Genomic DNA, 4,951 nt, shown 5'->3' with positions numbered 1-4,951 from the left:
CAGGCATGTGTGGACATGCCTGTGCCCTCAGTGCTCCCTGCCTGTGCAGCCCCCGGGAGGGAGAGGGGTCACCCTGCCTCCCTCTCCACAAAGGGGCCCGAAAGGCCATTGCCTGTGGGCTGCGACTCCCTTACTACCATTGTCCCATTGCTTGTCCTGTCCCTCCAACCCCCCTGCTAATCGCTGTCATCCCCACTGCACCCCTGGGTGGGGTGAGAACTGGCCAAGGGGAGTGGAAGAGGCACATGGTCCCAGGCGTGGGTGCGCAAAACTGCGGAGCTGCTGGAGCCCTCAGCACAGCCAGCTGTGCCCCCCTGACCCGAACACTTGAACTGACCCTGCAGCGGAGGGCTTGCCTTTGCGGCCAAAGCCCTCCCTCGGGTTGTTAAATCTCCCTCCTGTGTTTGTCTGGTCTGTAGAGCTCCCGCTGAGGAAAGGTGGACAACTGGCTGGGCAGGCATGCATCCCCCTCCCACGACCCCTGCCAGGTTGCTGCAGTGGGGCAGGAAGGCCAGTTCGGGGACCTCGTCCTAACCTCGTGCAGACACAGGAGCCCGCCCTCCATCTGGCTTGGCTTCTGCCATGGGGTGAGGTGGCAACCATGGAAAAAAGCCTGTGCAAAAAAGTGACAACTCTTAATGATAGATCGCTCAGCTCGTGTCAATGAAGAATGCAGCTAGGTGTGAGAATTAACGTGAATTGCAGAACACATTGGTCATCAAGACTTCGAACGCACTTGCAGCCCCGGGTTCCTCCCAGGGCTATGCCTGTCTGAGCGTCGCTTGAAGGTCAATCACCCATGCAGTGCATGTAGGGCTGGTGGCACTGACTGTCCAGTCCCTGCCGCCACCAGGTGTGGCTGGGGGGTCTTGCAGGCAAGCCGGGGCCCGCCTCTGCTTGCCCTCTCAGGGGGAAGTGGGGCAGCCGAAGCCCCCAAACGCCTTCATCCCCCTAAGGTCAGACATGATGCCCCAGAGCACCCACTTCACGGAGTTCATCCTGCTCATGGAGGACCATCGTGGCAGTCCGACCCATGCTTTGGCGGGGTCAGCCGCAGTACCTGCTACCGGGGTCCCAGGGGGAGCTGGGCCTGCCCCATGCAGCTGTCTGTGGCAACCTGGCTGCCCGCGGGGGTCTCAGGCCCATGCTCCTACCCCCTGGGAATGACGCGTGCCTGTGGGCATGTGGGGGCCTCGGCAGGAGGTGCAGCAAGGAAGGGAACATGTGGTGGAGTTTGGATGCTCGGAAGATGGAGGGGTAAGTGCAGCTGGCTGGCGGCGGGCAGGCATGGGCGTATGGGGCCTTCAGGCTCTGGGCACCTTGTGCCTTCTACCTCTGCCTCTGCCTCCTGCCTTTGCAGGGCTGGTGGACAGGTGGCAATGGGTTGAGGGTGAGGGGGACTGGCAGGGCTGAGGGAGCAGGGGCTTAGGACTGAGGGGCAGAGGCAGGGCAAAGGCATATCACTGCCCCCCACACAATCATATGCCCCTCTACCATCTCTTTCTCCCCCCCCCATCCTAGGTGTCCTCTTTTTTGCTGCTGGAAATATGGCAATCCTAACATGTGGTAACTTATGTTTTAAGTGCCCTTGACATGGTCAAATTGCAACATGTAACCTTTCCCTCATATAAGCTCCCTGAGATCTATTTATAGACGCGTACTAAAATGCCAATATAGAAAATCTTAAATAAGTTGTATCTATACTGTATGGAAGTGAGTTAAATTACCAGATGAAGCTTCAACCGAAATCTTCATGCCTCCTTTTTTTTTTCTTTGTTTTTCTTTCTCATCTACACGAGACATTTACTGTAAAGTAGACTAATTAGCTCTGCAGTAAATGCCTCGTATCTACACATGCAGGTCTATCAGGTCACAGAAACTAATAAACTGCAGCACGGCAGTATTTGTAGATACAAGTACTACCCTATTGGCCATGTCTACACATACATTTACTCTGGCCTAAATTTACTCTGGTGTAAGCCCTTTTGGGCAGGCATCTACACATGTGGGGATTAGGGAGCAGCTTTGCATCAAGTTTCCTGCAGCCCTGCAATGTGCCCCAACCACCACCGGGGGGAGTTCCAGCTGCAGCTGTCAGCACCAAACAGCAATCTTTAAAAGCCAACCCTGCTCACTGCTCTCTGGCCAGCCGCTTCCCTTCCCAGGAGCAGCATGCCCAGCACAGGGACAGCACATGGCAGCTCTGTCCCCTGGCAGTGACAACCAGCACCCCATGCTCCTGCTGACTGTCGTGGACCTGCTGGCCCCAGCAGAGCTTCAAACCTGCCAGAGTATCAAGTGTCGAATGTCCTGGTCAACCACCTCCAGCATTCCCCACCCCTGCAGCTCATCTGCAACACCACCCATGGACCACCCGAACCCCGCTTGCCCAGCCCCTGCACCATGCTCACTACAGACACATGTCAGAAGAACAAGTCTTTATTTCCCTCACATCAAACAGATGCCCTGTCCTCCCTCTGTCCCCAACAAACAGAGCTCTTCCACTACCTACCCTACCCACCAACAATAAAACACCCTCTTCTCTGTGTAAATTATGTAAAAAGTGATTTTTGTGGTGATCTGGAGTGGAAAGCCATGGGGAAGGGCACCTAGGGAGTAGAGCCAGGGACAGGTGGCCAGTACCCTGGCCTCTGGCTGTTCCCTTGTGGTTGTGCATTCTGTGGCAAGTTTGGTGGGTGGTGAGCTCACCCAGGGGCGATAGCAGTAGATGCTCCCCCAGCATGGGCAGCTCCCCCTCTGCCAGGCAGAGTCCAGGCCCAGCAAGGTTTGTGTGCAGTCCTGGTCCCACTCCAGGTAGCTCTGGCTCTGCACCCACATAGAGCTGGGGTGTGGGGGCCAGGCCAGGAGCTCGTGACGGTGATGGAGGACCTCCTCCCAGGCCCAGCTGGAGCCTACTGTGGGTAGCTGCTAGGGGGCGTGTAGCAGGTGGCATGAACACGGCCACCAGGGCCTAAATGGTGTCCACCACACAGCAGTCAGCATCTGTCGCCTGCACTACTCAGTGCAGGATAACATTCTGTTCTTGCAGCACCTGGAGCCATTCACACTCCTGGGCCAAGAGCTATGTCTGGAACTCCTAGTCTGCCTGGTGCCTCTTCATGCTATTCCTGTGCCACCTCATGCTGGTCCCGTCCATCTTCCCTGGCAATGTCCTCTGCCTGCAAGGCCCATGCATTCTCCAGCTGGTCTTGTGATGTTCTGACCAGCTGCTGCAGGAGGAGGGTCCTGTCCTGGATCCTTCTCTGGCAGAGCTGGTGCATCTGCAGGGCCCCGGATGTGGGTGGGTGACCCCAGGGTTGCATCTTGGCTGCCAAGGGTGACGTTTCTCCCATGTGCAGCTGCAGGCCTTGTAGAGCCATGAAACAGAAGCTGTTTGTGAGAGTTCGCAACATTTCTGAGGTAAGATGCTTTGTATCAGGGGCCCGTGCACTGTCCGGCCTCAGATCGGGAGTCAGGCATGCACAGGTACCCAGGGACCATGGTAAAAACATGGTTTGGCAGCTGCAGGAGCCTCATATTCTGGCCAGCTACTCCACTGTCTAACACAACTACCCTGTGCCTGGGTCTGACCCCCCAGACCCTTAGCTGGACAGCTGCAGCCAGAGCCTAGAACTCCCCCTGGCTGCTGCATGGGGTTAGAGCAAGGTAGGTGCAGCCCTGCCTAAACTGCTCCTTCACAGCTCAATTTGCTACTGTCCTAGCTGTAGGTATAGACACTGAACCCAGGAGTAGTTTACTGAGGTGCAAATTGATCCACAGTGTATTCCGTTGCATTCATTGCATGTGTAGACATACCCAGTAGGACTTGCTGATTGTCTTTCATCCAGTCATAGAAAGTTAGGGTTGGAAAGGACCTCAGGAGGTCATCTAGTTCAACCCCCTGCTCAAAGCAGGATCAGCCCCAACTATATTATCCCAGCCAAAACTTTGTCTAGCTGTGGTTTGAAACCCCAAGGATGGAGCTTCCACCACCTGTCTGGGTAACCAGTTCCAGTGTTTTACCACCCTCCTAGTGAAAAAATTCTTCCTAATATCTAACCTCAACTTCCCTTGCTGCAACTTGACCATTGCTTCTTGTTCTGTCATCTGCCACCACTGAGAACAGTCCAGCTCCATCCTCTTTCAGACCCCCCTTCAGTACTTGAAGGCTGCTATTAACTCTCCTCTCAGTCTTCTCTGCTCTAGACTAAATAAGTCCAGTTCTCCCTGTCTTTCCTCATAAGTCATGTCCCCCAGCCCTGTTACTATTTTTGTCTCCCTCCACTGGACTCTCTGAAAATTTGTCCTTTTTGTAGTGGAGGGCCCAAAACTGAACACACTACTACAGATATGGCCTCACCAGTGCTGACTAGAGGGGAATAACCACTTCCTTTGATTTACTGGCAACATACCTTCCAATGCAGCCCAGTATACCGGTAGCCTTCTTGGAAACTAGGGCACACTGCTGGCTCATTTTCAGCTTATTATCCACTGTAACCCCAAGGTCTTTTTCTGTAGAGCTGCTGCCCAGCCGGTCAGCCCCCAGACTGCACTGGTGTGTGGGATTTCCAGTGAAGAGACATAGTTTGGCAATGAACAAGTTCTGAAATAGGCCTCTCCACTGAAAAAAAAATGCCTGGGATCATTATAGAAGAAGAAAGATGCCTAGGTTAAATACTTTGAAGAGAGAGTGGTGTCTTATTGGGATGCATAGTTAGAATAAGGAAACAAAAAGGAATGAAACAGAATAAAGGAAGAAGCTTTGAGAAATATGGAGAAAGTATGGAAATGGACCTGCCACTTATGGTGTAGGCTCATTGGTTGCAGTCCTTAGTAGAGTGAGAGTAAGAAATCTCTTTGAAATCACCAGATGACGTGAAGATTGAAACAGTTCCCTGAGAAGGGCTGTGATCTGTGGAAAGAAGATGGGGTGTGGGGGGTGCTGGGAATG

General features: G+C 53.9%; 1 pseudogene; it reads left to right on the top strand.

Annotated features, from left to right (window-relative positions):
• Positions 1 to 630: 630 nt before the first annotated feature.
• LOC112549869 lies at positions 631 to 781 on the top strand (annotated as a pseudogene).
• Positions 782 to 4,951: the final 4,170 nt, after the last annotated feature.

Source organism: Alligator sinensis, unplaced genomic scaffold (genome assembly GCF_000455745.1).
Source record: "Alligator sinensis unplaced genomic scaffold, ASM45574v1 scaffold122_2, whole genome shotgun sequence".
Classification (NCBI taxonomy): Eukaryota; Metazoa; Chordata; order Crocodylia; family Alligatoridae; genus Alligator; species Alligator sinensis.
This window is presented reverse-complemented; position numbering and strand designations above follow the sequence as displayed.